The sequence below is a fragment of the Oncorhynchus tshawytscha genome, linkage group LG19 (genome assembly GCF_018296145.1).
Source record: "Oncorhynchus tshawytscha isolate Ot180627B linkage group LG19, Otsh_v2.0, whole genome shotgun sequence".
NCBI classification, from domain to species: domain Eukaryota; kingdom Metazoa; phylum Chordata; class Actinopteri; order Salmoniformes; family Salmonidae; genus Oncorhynchus; species Oncorhynchus tshawytscha.
This window is the reverse complement of record NC_056447.1, coordinates 51,484,359-51,499,358: the sequence shown is the minus strand read 5'-3', so window position 1 is coordinate 51,499,358 and position 15,000 is coordinate 51,484,359. Positions and strand designations below refer to the sequence as shown.

Sequence of the window (15,000 nt, the reverse complement as noted above, 5' to 3'; positions counted from 1 at the left end):
CATGTGAGTACCAGACAGATATTACAAGAGTCCAGGACAGATGTTACAGGAGCCGAGGACAGATATTACAGGAGTCCAGGACAAATGTTCCAGGAGTCCAGGACAGATGTTACAGGAGTCCAGGACAGACATTACAGGAGTCCAGGACAGAATAAACCAGAGTCCAGGACAGATATTACAGGAGTCCAGGACAGCTGTCACAGGAGCCCAGGACATATGTTACAGGAGCCCCGGACAGATGTTACAAGAGTCCAGGACAGATATTATAAGAGTCCAGGACAGAATATACCAGAGTGCAGGAGAGATATTACAAGAGTCCGGGACAAATGTTACAGGAGTCCAGGACAGATGTTACAGGAGTCCAGGACAGAATATACCAGAGTCCAGGACAGATGTCACAGGAGTCCAGGACAGAATATACCAGAGTCCAGGACAGATATTACAGGAGTCCAGGACAGCTGTTACAGGAGCCCAGGACAGATGTTACAGGAGCCCCGGACAGATATTACAAGAGTCCAGGACAGACATTACAAGAATCCAGGACAGATGTTACAGGAGTCCAGGACAGAATATACCAGAGTCCAGGAGAGATATTACAAGAGTCCAGGACAAATGTTACAGGAGTCCAGGACAGATGTTACAGGAGTCCAGGAAGAGTCCAGATGTTACAGGAGTCCAGGACAGATGTTACAGGAGTCCAGGACAGAATATACCAGAGTCCAGGACAGATATTACAGGAGTCCCCAGGAGTCCAGGACAGATGTTACAGGAGTCCAGGACAGCCCAGGAGCCCAGGACAGATGTTACAGGAGCCCCGGACAGATATTACAAGAGTCCAGGACAGATGTTACAAGAGTCCAGGACAGATATTACAGGAGTCCAGGACAAATGTTACAAGAGTCCAGGACAGATATTACAAGAGTCCAGGACAGATGTTACAGGAGTCCAGGACAGATATTACAGAGTCCAGGAAAAGATGTTATATGAGTCCAGGACAGATGTTACTGGAGTCCAGGACAGATATTGCAAGAGTCCAGGAAAATATGTCATGTGAGTACCAGACAGATATTACAAGAGTCCAGGACAGATGTTACAGGAGCCGAGGACAGATATTACAGGAGTCCAGGACAAATGTTCCAGGAGTCCAGGACAGATGTTACAGGAGTCCAGGACAGACATTACATACCAGAGTCCAGGACAGAATGTTACAGGAAACCAGAGTCCAGGACAGATGTCACAGGAGTCCAGGACAGAATATACCAGAGTCCCAGAGTCCAGGACAGATATTACAGGAGTCCAGGACAGAATATACAAGAGTCCAGGACAGATATTACAGGAGTACAGGAGATATTACAAGAGTCCAGGACAGATATACAAGAGATATTAGGACAGATACGAGTTACAAGAGTCCAGGACAAATGTTACAGGAGTCCAGGACAGATATTACAGGAGTCCAGGACAAATGTTACAAGAGTCCAGGACAGATATTACAAGAGTCCAGGACAGATATTACAGGAGTCCAGGACAAATGTTCCAGGAGTCCAGGACAGATGTTACAGGAGTCCAGGACAGACATTAGTCCAGGACAGAGTCCAGGACAGAATAAACCAGAGTCCAGGACAGATGTTACAGGAGTTACAGGAGTCCAGGACAGCTGTTACAGGAGTCCAGGAGCCCAGGACATATGTTACAGGAGCCCCGGACAGATGTTACAAGAGTCCAGGACAGATATTATAAGATTCCAGGACAGAAAATACCAGAGTGCAGGAGAGATATTACAATAGTCCGGGACAAATGTTACAGGAGTCCAGGACAGATGTTACAGGAGTCCAGGACAGAATATACCAGAGTCCAGGAGAGATATTACAAGAGTCCAGGACAGATGTTACAGGAGTCCAGGACAGAATATACCAGAGTCCAGGACATGTCACAGGAGTCCAGGACAGAATATACCAGAGTCCAGGACAGATATTACAGGAGTCCAGGACAGCTGTTACAGGAGCCCAGGACAGATGTTACAGGAGCCCCGGACAGATATTACAAGAGTCCAGGACAGATGTTACAAGAGTCCAGGACAGATATTACAGGAGTCCAGGACAAATGTTACAAGAGTCCAGGACAGATATTACAAGAGTCCAGGACAGATGTTACAGGAGTCCAGGACACATGTTACAGAGTCCAGGACAGATATTACAGGAGTCCAGGACAAATGTTACAAGAGTCCAGGACAGATGTTACAGGAGTCCAGGACAGATATTACAGAGTCCAGGAAAATATGTTATATGAGTCCAGGACAGATGTTACTGGAGTCCAGGACAGATGTTACAGGAGTCCAGGACAGATATTACAAGAGTCCAGGAAAAGATGTTATATGAGTCCAGGACAGATGTTACTGGAGTCCAGGACAGATATTGCAAGAGTCCAGGAAAATATGTTATGTGAGTACCGGACAGATATTACAAGAGTCCAGGACAGATGTTACAGGAGCCGAGGACAGATGTTACAAGAGTCCAGGAAAAGATGTTACAGGAGCCCAGGACAGATGTTACAGGAGTCCAGGACAGATATTACAAGAGTCCAGGACAGATATTACAAGAGTCCAGGACAGATATTACAAGAGTCCAGGACTGATATTACAAGAGTCCAGGACAGATATTACAAGAGTCCAGGACAGATGTTACAGGAGTCCAGGACAGATATGACAAGAGTCCAGGACAGATATGACAAGAGTCCAGGACAGATATTACAAGAGTCCAGGACAGATATTACAAGAGTAGTAATGGTGTGGTGGCAGGATGGTGAAGAAGAAAGGGGTGAAGAAGAGAGGAAACAGTGGGGAAGGGATGTAGTTAAGAAGGAACATTTATTGAAATGCTGGATGGGAGGCCACGGCGAGGAAACAAATCAAATCAAATCAAATGTATTTATATAGCCCTTCGTACATCAGCTGATATCCCAAAGTGCTGTACAGAAACCCAGCCTAAAACCCCAAACAGCAAGCAATGCAGGTGTAGAAGCACGGTGGCTAGGAAAAACTCCCTAGAAAGGCCAAAACCTAGGAAGAAACCTAGAGAGGAACCAGGCTATGTGGGGTGGCCAGTCCTCTTCTGGCTGTGACGGGTGGAGATTATAACAGAACATGGCCAAGATGTTAAAATGTTCATAAATGACCAGCATGGTCAAATAATAATAATCACAGGCAGAACAGTTGAAACTGGAGCAGCAGCACGGCCAGCTGGACTGGGGGCAGCAAGGAGTCATCATGTCAGGTAGTCCTGAGGCATGGTCCTAGGACTCAGGTCCTCCGAGAGAGAGAAAGAAAGAGAGAAAGAGAGAATTAGAGAGAGCATACTTAAATTCACACAGGACACCGGATAGGACAGGAGAAGTACTCCAGATATAACAAACTGACCCTAGCCCCCCGACACATAAACTACTGCAGCATAAATACAGGAGGCTGAGACAGGAGGGGTCAGGAGACACTGTGGCCACATCCGAGGACACCCCCAGACAGGGCAAAACAGGAAGGATATAACCCCACCCACTTTGCCAAAGCACAGCCCCCACACCACTAGAGGGATATCTTCAACCCAGACAGGAAGATCACATCAGTGACTCAACCCACTCAAGTGACGCACCCCTCCTAGGGACGGTATGAAAGAGCCCTAGTAAGCCAGTGACTCAGCCCCTGTAATAGGGTTAAAGGCAGAGAATCCCAGTGGAAAGAGGGGAACCGGCCAGGCAGAGACAGCAAGGGCGGTTCGTTGCTCCAGAGCCTTTCCGTTCACGTTCACACTCCTGGGCCAGACTACACTCAATCAAATCAAATCAAATGTATTTATATAGCCCTTCGTACATCAGCTGATATCTCAAAGTGCTGTACAGAAACCCAGCCTAAAACCCCAAACAGCAAGCAATGCAGGTGTAGAAGCACGGTGGCTAGGAAAAACTCCCTAGAAAGGCCAAAACCTAGGAAGAAACCTAAAAGAGGAACCAGGCCATGTGGGGTGGCCAGTCCTCTTCTGGCTGTGCCGGGTGGAGATTATAACAGAACATGGCCAAGATGTTCAAATGTTCATAAATGACCAGCATGGTCGAATAATAATAAGGCAGAACAGTTGAAACTGGAGCAGCAGCACGGCCAGGTGGACTGGGGACAGCAAGGAGTCATCATGTCAGGTAGTCCTGGGGCATGGTCCTAGGGCTCAGGTCCTCCGAGAGAGAGAAAGAAAGAGAGAAAGAGAGAATTAGAGAGAGCATACTTAAATTCACACAGGACACCAGATAGGACAGGAGAAGTACTCCAGATATAACAAACTGACCCTAGCCCCCCGACACATTAACTACTGCAGCATAAATACTGGAGGCTGAGACAGGAGGGGTCAGGAGACACTGTGGCCCCATTCAAGGACACCCCCAGACAGGGCCAATCAGGAAGGATATAACCCCACCCACTTTGCCAAAGCACAGCCCCCACACCACTAGAGGGATATCTTCAACCACCAACTTACCATCCTGAGACAAGGCTGAGTATAGCCCTCAAAGATCTCCGCCATGGCACAACCCAAGGGGGGACGCCAACCCAGACAGGATGACCACATCAGTGAATCAACCCACTCAGGTGACGCACCCCTTCCAGGGACGGCATGAGAGAGCCCCAGTAAGCCAGTGACTCAGCCCCTGTAATAGGGTTAGAGGCAGAGAATCCCAGTGGGAAGAGGGGAACCGGCCAGGCAGAGACAGCAAGGGTGGTTTGTTGCTCCAGAGCCTTTCCGTTCACCTTCCCACTCCTGGGCCAGACTACACTCAATCATATGACCCACTGAAGAGATAAGTCTTCAGTAAGGACTTAAAGGTTGAGACCGAGTTTGCGTCTCTGACATGGGTAGGCAGACCGTTCCATAAAAATGGAGCTCTATAGGAGAAAGCCCTGCCTCCAGCTGTTAGCTTAGAAATTCTAGGGACAATTAGGAGGCCTGCGTCTTGTGACCGTAGCGTACGTGTAGGTATGTACGGCAGGACCAAATCAGAGAGATAGGTAGGAGCAAGCCCATGTAATGCTTTGTAGGTTAGCAGTAAAACCTTGAAATCAGCCCTTGCTTTGACAGGAAGCCAGTGTAGAGAGGCTAGCACTGGAGTAATATGATCACATTTTTTTGGTTCTAGTCAGGATTCTAGCAGCCGTATTTAGCACCAACTGAAGTTTATTTAGTGCTTTATCTGGGTAGCCGGAAAGTAGAGCATTGCAGTAGTCTAACCTAGAAGTGACAAAAGCATGGATTAATTTTTCTGCATCATTTTTGGACAGAAAGTTTCTGATTTTTGCAATGTTACGTAGATGGAAAAAGCTGTCCTTGAAATGGTCTTGATATGTTCTTCAAAAGAGAGATCAGGGTCCAGAGTAACGCAGAGGTCCTTCACAGTTTTATTTGAGACAACTGTACAACCATTAAGATTAATTGTCAGATTCAACAGAAGATCTCTTTGTTTCTTGGGACCTAGAACAAGCATCTCTGTTTTGTCCGAGTTTAAAAGTAGAAAGTTTGCAGCCATCCACTTCCTTATGTCTGAAACACATGCTTCTAGCAAGGGCAATTTTGGGGCTTCACCATGTTTCATTGAAATGTACAGCTGTGTGTCATCCGCATAGCAGTGAAAGTTAACATTATGTTTTCGAATAACATCCACAAGAGGTAAAATATATAGTGAAAACAATAGTGGTCCCAAAACGGAACCTTGAGGAACACCGAAATTTACAGTTGATTTGTCAGAGGACAAACCATTCACAGAGACAAACTGATATCTTTCCGACAGATAAGATCTAAACCAGGCCAGAACTTGTCCGTGTAGACCAATTTGGGTTTCCAATCTCTCCAAAAGAATGTGGTGATCGATGGTATCAAAAGCAGCACTAAGGTCTAGGAGCACGAGGACAGATGCAGAGCCTCAGTCCGATGCCATTAAAATGTAATTTACCACCTTCACAAGTGCCGTCTCAGTGCTATGATGGGGTCTAAAACCAGACTGAAGCATTTCGTATACATTGTTTGTCTTCAGGAAGGCAGTAAGTTGCTGCGCAACAGCCTTTTCTAAAATTTTTGAGAGGAATGGAAGATTCGATATAGGCCGATAGTTTTTTAGATTTTCTGGGTCAAGGTTTGGCTTTTTCAAGAGGCTTTATTACTGCCACTTTCAGTGAGTTTGGTACACATCCAGTGGATAGAGAGCCATTTATTATGTTCAACATAGGAGGGCCAAGCACAGGAAGCAGCTCTTTCAGTAGTTTAGTTGGAATAGGGTCCAGTATGCAGCTTGAAGGTTTAGAGGCCATGATTATTTTCATCATTGTGTCAAGAGATATAGTACTAAAACACTTGAGCGTCTCTCTTGATCCTAGGTCCTGGGAGAGTTGTGCAGACTCAGGACAACTGAGCTTTGAAGGAATACGCAGATTTAAAGAGGAGTCCGTAATTTGCTTTCTAATAATCATAATCTTTTCCTCAAAGAAGTTCATGAATTTATCACTGCTAAAGTGAAAGTCATCCTCTCTTGGGGAATGCTGCTTTTTAGTTAGCTTTGCGACAGTATCAAAAAGGAACTCAATCATATGACCCACTGAAGAGATGAGTCTTCAGTAAAGACTTAAAGGTTGAGAGCGACTTTGCGTCTCTCACATGGGTAGGCAGACCATTCCATAAAAATGGAGCTCTATAGGAGAAAGCCCTGCCTCCAGCTGTTTGCTTTGAAATTCTTGGGACAATTAGGAGGCCTGCGTCTTGTGACCGTAGCGTACGTGTAGGTTTGTACGGCAGGACCAAATCAGAGAGATAGGTAGGAGCATGCCCATGTAATGCTTTGTAGGTTAGCAGTAAAACAAATGGAGTGGACAGAAGAGAAGGGAAGAGACGAGACGAGATGAGAAGAGAGTACAGAAGAGGAGAGGAGAGAGAACAGAGAAGAGAGAAAACACAAGACGAGAGAACAGAAGAGGAGAGAAGAGAGGAGAGAAGAGACAAAAAGAGAGAACTGTTGGAGCTAGAAACACAAGCATTTCACTACTCCCGCAATAACATCTGCTTAATAACCTCTTGAAGCTAGGGGGCACTATCTTTATGTTTGGAAAAATAACGTTCCCAAAGGAAATGGCCTATTTCTCAGGACCAGATGCTATAATATGCATATAATTCACAGATTAGGATACAAAACACTCTAAAGTTTTCATAACTGTAAAAATATTGTCTGTGAGTATAACAGAACTGATATTGCAGGTGAAAGTCTGAGAAAAATCCAATCAGGAAGTGACTCTTATTTTGAAACCCTGTGTTCCTATGCATCCCTATTGTCAATTTAAAGGGATATCAACAAGATTCCTTTTTCTATGGCCTCCCTAAGGTGTCAACAGCCTTTAGACATAGTTTCAGGCTTTTATTTTGAAGAATGAGCGTGAACGACCACATTGCGTAAGTGGAGTGAGTTGTGCTCAATTGAGTAAATCTGCCATTGTTCCTCCCGCTGTTATGGAAAAAGCTACACACTCGGTTGATATATTATCGAATATATATTTTAAAAACTACCTGAAGAACGATTATAAAAAATGTTTGGCATGTTTCTGTGGACATTATGAAGACTATTTGGAATTTCCATCTGCGTTGTCGTGACCGCTCTTTCCTGTGGATTTCTGAACATAACGCGACAAACAAACAACGGTATTTTGGGTATAAAAATAATCTTTATGGAACAAAAGGAACATTTGCTGTGTAACTGGGAGTCTCGTGAGTGAAAACATCCGAAGATCATCAAAGGTAAATGGTAAACTTACACAAACGCTTGGATTGCTTTCGCTGTAAAGCATAATTTCAAAATCTGAGACGACAGGGTGATTAACAAAAGGCTAAGCAGTGTTTTGCAATATTGCACTTGTGATTCATGAATATTAATATTTGTTAGTAATATTATTTGACTGTTGCGCTATGCTATTCAGCGTTGCTGATGACAAATATAGCGGATCCGGGATGGGTGGTTCCAAGAGGTTCCATGTATATGTGACAAATACAAGTTGATTTGATTAATTTTCCATTCACACATCTCAATGTAAAATTAGATCGTTTTAGGCTACTACATGATGCAAACATTTTCCTTATACCCATCATGAGGTTGCTACATCCTAGCCTATGAATGAAAGGTTACAATGTAGGTCCACAGGTCGAGAGAAAAACGTTAGTAATCAAGGTGACAGACAGTGACATATTCAATACCACCTTGCACACTCTTGCCTGCATCTAGCTGATCTAGGGTGGAATCATAAGTCCAAACAATCGCAAATGAGAGTTTCTATTGGACAAATTTGGGTATGTTCATCCCCGTTTTTGCTAGCTCTCTCTCTCTTGCTTCTCCTTCAATTTTGAATTAATTTGTTCAAAACTGTTCAACTATTGCCTTTCTCTCTCTTTAAGTCAACTACTCACCACATTTTATGCACTGCAGTGCTAGCTAGCTGTAGGCTAAGCTTTCAGTACTAGATTTATTCTCTGATCCTTTGATTGAGTAGACAACATGCCAGTTCATGCTGCAAGAGCTCTGATAGGTAGGAGAACGTCCTCCAGAAGTTGGCATAATTACTGTGTAAGTCTATGGAAGGGTGTGAGAACCTTGACTCCTAGATTTTGTATTGAAGTCAATGTACCCAGAGGAGGACGGAAGATAGCTGTCCTCCGGCTACACCATGGTGTTACCCTATATTTAGTACATATTTATTGAAAAAGGATAAGGTTTTGAATTTCACAATTTTTATAAAATGTCCTGAGGAGGATGGTCCTCCCCTTCCACCTCTGAAGAGCCTCCACTGTACCATGTAATACCACAATGACTCTATTAAAGGTGTTTAAAGCAAAGTGTTTTTCCCAGCAGAGTTTCGGTAAAAAGCTAAGGGATGGACCTGAAGAAATGCAACCACTCTCAAATCCATAGACTACACTATCGATGCAAGGACTGACCATCCATTATATCAAAGTTATAGTTTTTAACCATGTTTTTAGGCTATACAGCATTTGTTTATATTTACTTTGTTTACAAACATTGGAGTAAATGTGTAGTTTTCTTGCATGTGACCCTGTAAAAAAATAAAATAAATGTGAAACGACAAATGTGATTTTTATGTGTATGTTTTTCACATGTGAAACTTCATATCCAATACACACATGTCTAACGTTTTTTTTACATGTGAAACTGCAAATTTCACATGTGAAACTGTACTCCTGACACTGTAGCAAAGCAAAATATCGCTAAGAAATAATTTTTAAATGCGAGAGCAAATTAATTGTCAATGGATGCAAAAGTTTTCAGTGATTTTTTATTTTTATGATAACGCAATTAAATAAAACGCTTCCCTCTTTCCTGCAATTTTCCCTCTCTTTGGTTATGTCACCCTGGCCTTTGGTTATATCTAACTGGCCTTTCCTTATGTTAACCTGGCCTTTGGTTATGTCACCCTGGCCTTTGGTTATGTCAACCTGGCCTTTGGTTATGTCACCCTGGCCTTTCCTTATGTCACCTTGGCCTTTGGTTATGTCTACCTGGCCTTTCCTTATGTTAACCTGGCCTTTGGTCATGTCACCCTGGCCTTTGGTTATGTCAACCTGGCCTTTGGTTATGTCAACCTGGCCTTTGGTTATGTCACCCTGGCCTTTGGTTATGTCACCCTGGCCTTTGGTTATGTCACCCTGGCCTTTCCTTATGTCACCCTGGCCTTCGGTTATGTCACCCTGGCCTTTGGTTATGTCACCCTGGCCTTTGGTTATGTCACCCTGGCCTTTCCTTATGTCACCCTGGCCTTCGGTTATGTCACCCTGGCCTTTCCTTATGTCACCCTGGCCTTCGGTTATGTCACCCTGGCCTTCGGTTATGTCACCCTGGCCTTTGGTTATGTCAACCTGGCCTTTGGTTATGTCACCCTGGCCTTTGGTTATGTCACCCTGGCCTTTCCTTATGTCACCCTGGCCTTCGGTTATGTCACCCTGGCCTTCGGTTATGTCACCCTGGCCTTCGGTTATGTCACCCTGGCCTTTGGTTATGTCTACCTGGCCTTTGGTTATGTCACCCTGGCCTTTGGTTATGTCACCCTGGCCTTTGGTTATGTCACCCTGGCCTTTGGTTATGTCACCCTGGCCTTCGGTTATGTCACCCTGGCCTTTGGTTATGTCAACCTGGCCTTTGGTTATGTCACCCTGGCCTTTGGTTATGTCACCCTGGCCTTTGGTTATGTCACCCTGGCCTTCGGTTATGTCACCTGGCCTTGGTTATGTCACCCTGGCCTTTCCTTATGTCACCCTGGCCTTTGGTTATGTCACCCTGGCCTTTGGTTATGTCACCCTGGCCTTTCCTTATGTCACCCTGGCCTTTGGTTATGTCACCCTGGCCTTTGGTTATGTCACCCTGGCCTTTCCTTATGTCACCCTGGCATTCGGTTATGTCACCCTGGCCTTTGGTTATGTCACCCTGGCCTTTCCTTATGTCACCCTGGCCTTCGGTTATGTCACCCTGGCCTTTGGTTATGTCACCCTGGCCTTTGGTTATGTCACCCTGGCCTTTGGTTATGTCACCCTGGCCTTCGGTTATGTCACCCTGGCCTTTGGTTATGTCACCCTGGCCTTTGGTTATGTCACCCTGGCCTTTCCTTATGTCACCCTGGCCTTCGGTTATGTCACCCTGGCCTTTGGTTATGTCACCCTGGCCTTTCCTTATGTCACCTGGCCTTTGGTTATGTCACCCTGGCCTTTCCTTATGTTAACCTGGCCTTTGTCACCCTGGTGGTTATGTCACCCTGGCCTTTGGTTATGTCACCCTGGCCTTTGGTTATGTCACCCTGGCCTTTGGTTATGTCACCCTGGCCTTTGGTTATGTCACCCTGGCCTTTGGTTATGTCACCCTGGCCTTTGGTTATGTCACCCTGGCCTTTGGTTATGTCACCCTGGCCTTTCCTTATGTCACCCTGGCCTTCGGTTATGTCACCCTGGCCTTTGGTTATGTCACCCTGGCCTTTGGTTATGTCACCCTGGCCTTTCCTTATGTCACCCTGGCCTTGGTTATGTCACCCTGGCCTTTCCTTATGTCACCCTGGCCTTCGGTTATGTCACCCTGGCCTTGGTTATGTCACCCTGGCCTTTGGTTATGTCACCCTGGCCTTTGGTTATGTCACCCTGGCCTTTGGTTATGTCACCCTGGCCTTTCCTTATGTCACCCTGGCCTTTGGTTATGTCACCCTGGCCTTCGGTTATGTCACCCTGGCCTTTGGTTATGTCACCCTGGCCTTTGGTTATGTCACCCTGGCCTTTGGTTATGTCACCCTGGCCTTTCCTTATGTCACCCTGGCCTTTGGTTATGTCACCCTGGCCTTTGGTTATGTCACCCTGGCCTTTCCTTATGTCACCCTGGCCTTCGGTTATGTCACCCTGGCCTTTGGTTATGTCACCCTGGCCTTTCCTTATGTCACCCTGGCCTTCGGTTATGTCACCCTGGCCTTTGGTTATGTCACCCTGGCCTTTGGTTATGTCACCCTGGCCTTTGGTTATGTCACCCTGGCCTTCGGTTATGTCACCCTGGCCTTTGGTTATGTCACCCTGGCCTTTGGTTATGTCACCCTGGCCTTTCCTTATGTCACCCTGGCCTTTGGTTATGTCACCCTGGCCTTTGGTTATGTCACCCTGGCCTTCGGTTATGTCACCCTGGCCTTTCCTTATGTCACCCTGGCCTTTGGTTATGTCACCCTGGCCTTTGGTTATGTCACCCTGGCCTTTGGTTATGTCACCCTGGCCTTTGGTTATGTCACCCTGGCCTTTGGTTATGTCACCCTGGCCTTTGGTTATGTCACCCTGGCCTTTCCTTATGTCACCCTGGCCTTCGGTTATGTCACCCTGGCCTTTGATTATGTCACCCTGGCCTTTGGTTATGTCACCCTGGCCTTCACCCTGGTTATGTCACCCTGGCCTTCGGTTATGTCACCCTGGCCTTCGGTTATGTCACCCTGGCCTTGGTTATGTCACCCTGGCCTTTCCTTATGTCACCCTGGCCTTTGGTTATGTCACCCTGGCCTTGGTTATGTCACCCTGGCCTTTGGTTATGTCACCCTGGCCTTTGGTTATGTCACCCTGGCCTTGGTTATGTCACCCTGGCCTTTGGTTATGTCACCCTGGCCTTTGGTTATGTCACCCTGGCCTTTCCTTATGTCACCCTGGCCTTTGGTTATGTCACCCTGGCCTTCGGTTATGTCACCCTGGCCTTTCCTTATGTCACCCTGGCCTTTGGTTATGTCACCCTGGCCTTTGGTTATGTCACCCTGGCCTTTCCTTATGTCACCCTGGCCTTTGGTTATGTCACCCTGGCCTTTGGTTATGTCACCCTGGCCTTTCCTTATGTCACCCTGGCCTTCGGTTATGTCACCCTGGCCTTTGGTTATGTCACCCTGGCCTTCGGTTATGTCACCCTGGCCTTCGGTTATGTCACCCTGGCCTTTGGTTATGTCACCCTGGCCTTTCCTTATGTCACCCTGGCCTTTGGTTATGTCACCCTGGCCTTGGTTATGTCACCCTGGCCTTGGTTATGTCACCCTGGCCTTGGTTATGTCACCCTGGCCTTTGGTTATGTCACCCTGGCCTTTGGTTATGTCACCCTGGCCTTTGGTTATGTCACCCTGGCCTTTCCTTATGTCACCCTGGCCTTCGGTTATGTCACCCTGGCCTTTGGTTATGTCACCCTGGCCTTTCCTTATGTCACCCTGGCCTTTGGTTATGTCACCCTGGCCTTTGGTTATGTCACCCTGGCCTTTCCTTATGTCACCCTGGCCTTTGGTTATGTCACCCTGGCCTTTGGTTATGTCACCCTGGCCTTTCCTTATGTCACCCTGGCCTTTGGTTATGTCACCCTGGCCTTTGGTTATGTCACCCTGGCCTTTCCTTATGTCACCCTGGCCTTCGGTTATGTCACCCTGGCCTTTGGTTATGTCACCCTGGCCTTTGGTTATGTCACCCTGGCCTTTGGTTATGTCACCCTGGCCTTCGGTTATGTCACCCTGGCCTTTGGTTATGTCACCCTGGCCTTTGGTTATGTCACCCTGGCCTTTCCTTATGTCACCCTGGCCTTGGTTATGTCACCCTGGCCTTTGGTTATGTCACCCTGGCCTTCGGTTATGTCACCCTGGCCTTTCCTTATGTCACCCTGGCCTTTGGTTATGTCACCCTGGCCTTTGGTTATGTCACCCTGGCCTTTGGTTATGTCACCCTGGCCTTTGGTTATGTCACCCTGGCCTTCGGTTATGTCACCCTGGCCTTTGGTTATGTCACCCTGGCCTTTCCTTATGTCACCCTGGCCTTCGGTTATGTCACCCTGGCCTTTGTTATGTCACCCTGGCCTTTGGTTATGTCACCCTGGCCTTTGGTTATGTCACCCTGGCCTTTGGTTATGTCACCCTGGCCTTGGTTATGTCACCCTGGCCTTGGTTATGTCACCCTGGCCTTTCCTTATGTCACCCTGGCCTTTGGTTATGTCACCCTGGCCTTTGGTTATGTCACCCTGGCCTTTGGTTATGTCACCCTGGCCTTTCCTTATGTCACCCTGGCCTTGGTTATGTCACCCTGGCCTTTGGTTATGTCACCCTGGCCTTTGGTTATGTCACCCTGGCCTTTCCTTATGTCACCCTGGCCTTTGGTTATGTCACCCTGGCCTTTGGTTATGTCACCCTGGCCTTTCCTTATGTCACCCTGGCCTTTGGTTATGTCACCCTGGCCTTTGGTTATGTCACCCTGGCCTTTCCTTATGTCACCCTGGCCTTTGGTTATGTCACCCTGGCCTTTGGTTATGTCACCCTGGCCTTTCCTTATGTCACCCTGGCCTTCGGTTATGTCACCCTGGCCTTTGGTTATGTCACCCTGGCCTTTGGTTATGTCACCCTGGCCTTTGGTTATGTCACCCTGGCCTTTGGTTATGTCACCCTGGCCTTTGGTTATGTCACCCTGGCCTTTGGTTATGTCACCCTGGCCTTTCCTTATGTCACCCTGGCCTTCTGGTTATGTCACCCTGTTATGTCACCCTTTGGTTATGTCACCCTGGCCTTTGGTTATGTCACCTGGCCTTAGGTTATGTCACCCTGGCCTTCGGTTATGTCACCCTGGCCTTAGGTTATGTCACCCTGGCCTTAGTTATGTCACCCTGGCCTTTTTATGTCACCCTGGCCTTTGGTTATGTCACCCTGGCCTTGGTTATGTCACCCTGGCCTTTGGTTATGTCACCCTGGCCTTTCTTATGTCACCCCTTTCCTTATGTCACCCTGGCCTTCGGTTATGTCACCCTGGCCTTTGGTTATGTCACCCTGGCCTTTGGTTATGTCACCCTGGCCTTCGGTTATGTCACCCTGGCCTTCGGTTATGTCACCCTGGCCTTCCGGTTATGTCACCCTGGCCTTTCCTTATGTCACCCTGGCCTTTCCTTATGTCACCCTGGCCCTTATGTCACCCTGGCCTTTGGTTATGTCACCCTGGCCTTTGGTTATGTCACCCTGGCCTTTGGTTATGTCACCATGGCCTTTGGTTATGTCACCCCATCCTTTCCTTATGTCACCCTGGCCTTCGGTTATCACCCTGGCCTTTGGTTATGTCACCCTGGCCTTTGGTTATGTCACCCTGGCCTTTCCTTATGTCACCCTGGCCTTTGGTTATGTCACCCTGGCCTTTGGTTATGTCACCCTGGCCTTCGGTTATGTCACCCTGGCCTTCGGTTATGTCACCCTGGCCTTTGCTTTCATCATGCACCCCACTGCTGGAGCAGAGACGGTCCCTGGGTGGGAAACTCTTTTTCACATGAGGGAAAAACACCTGACAAATTAACATGTGAAACTTCACTCGTGTCCGAAAACCACATTAAAAAAATGTATTTTGTAAGACTACCTCATCCTCTTCTGAGCATACCGAAAACACTGTTACGTTCATGGTGCATCATTTACAGTAAGTAGGA

General features: G+C 47.1%; 1 protein-coding gene across 1 annotated transcript in view; it reads left to right on the top strand.

Annotated features, from left to right (window-relative positions):
* The window catches only part of LOC121840033 (proline-rich protein 36-like), a 22,920-nt gene that overhangs the window by 6,479 nt on the left and 1,441 nt on the right, over positions 1-15,000 (top strand). The gene's annotated exons all lie outside the window — the stretch shown is intronic.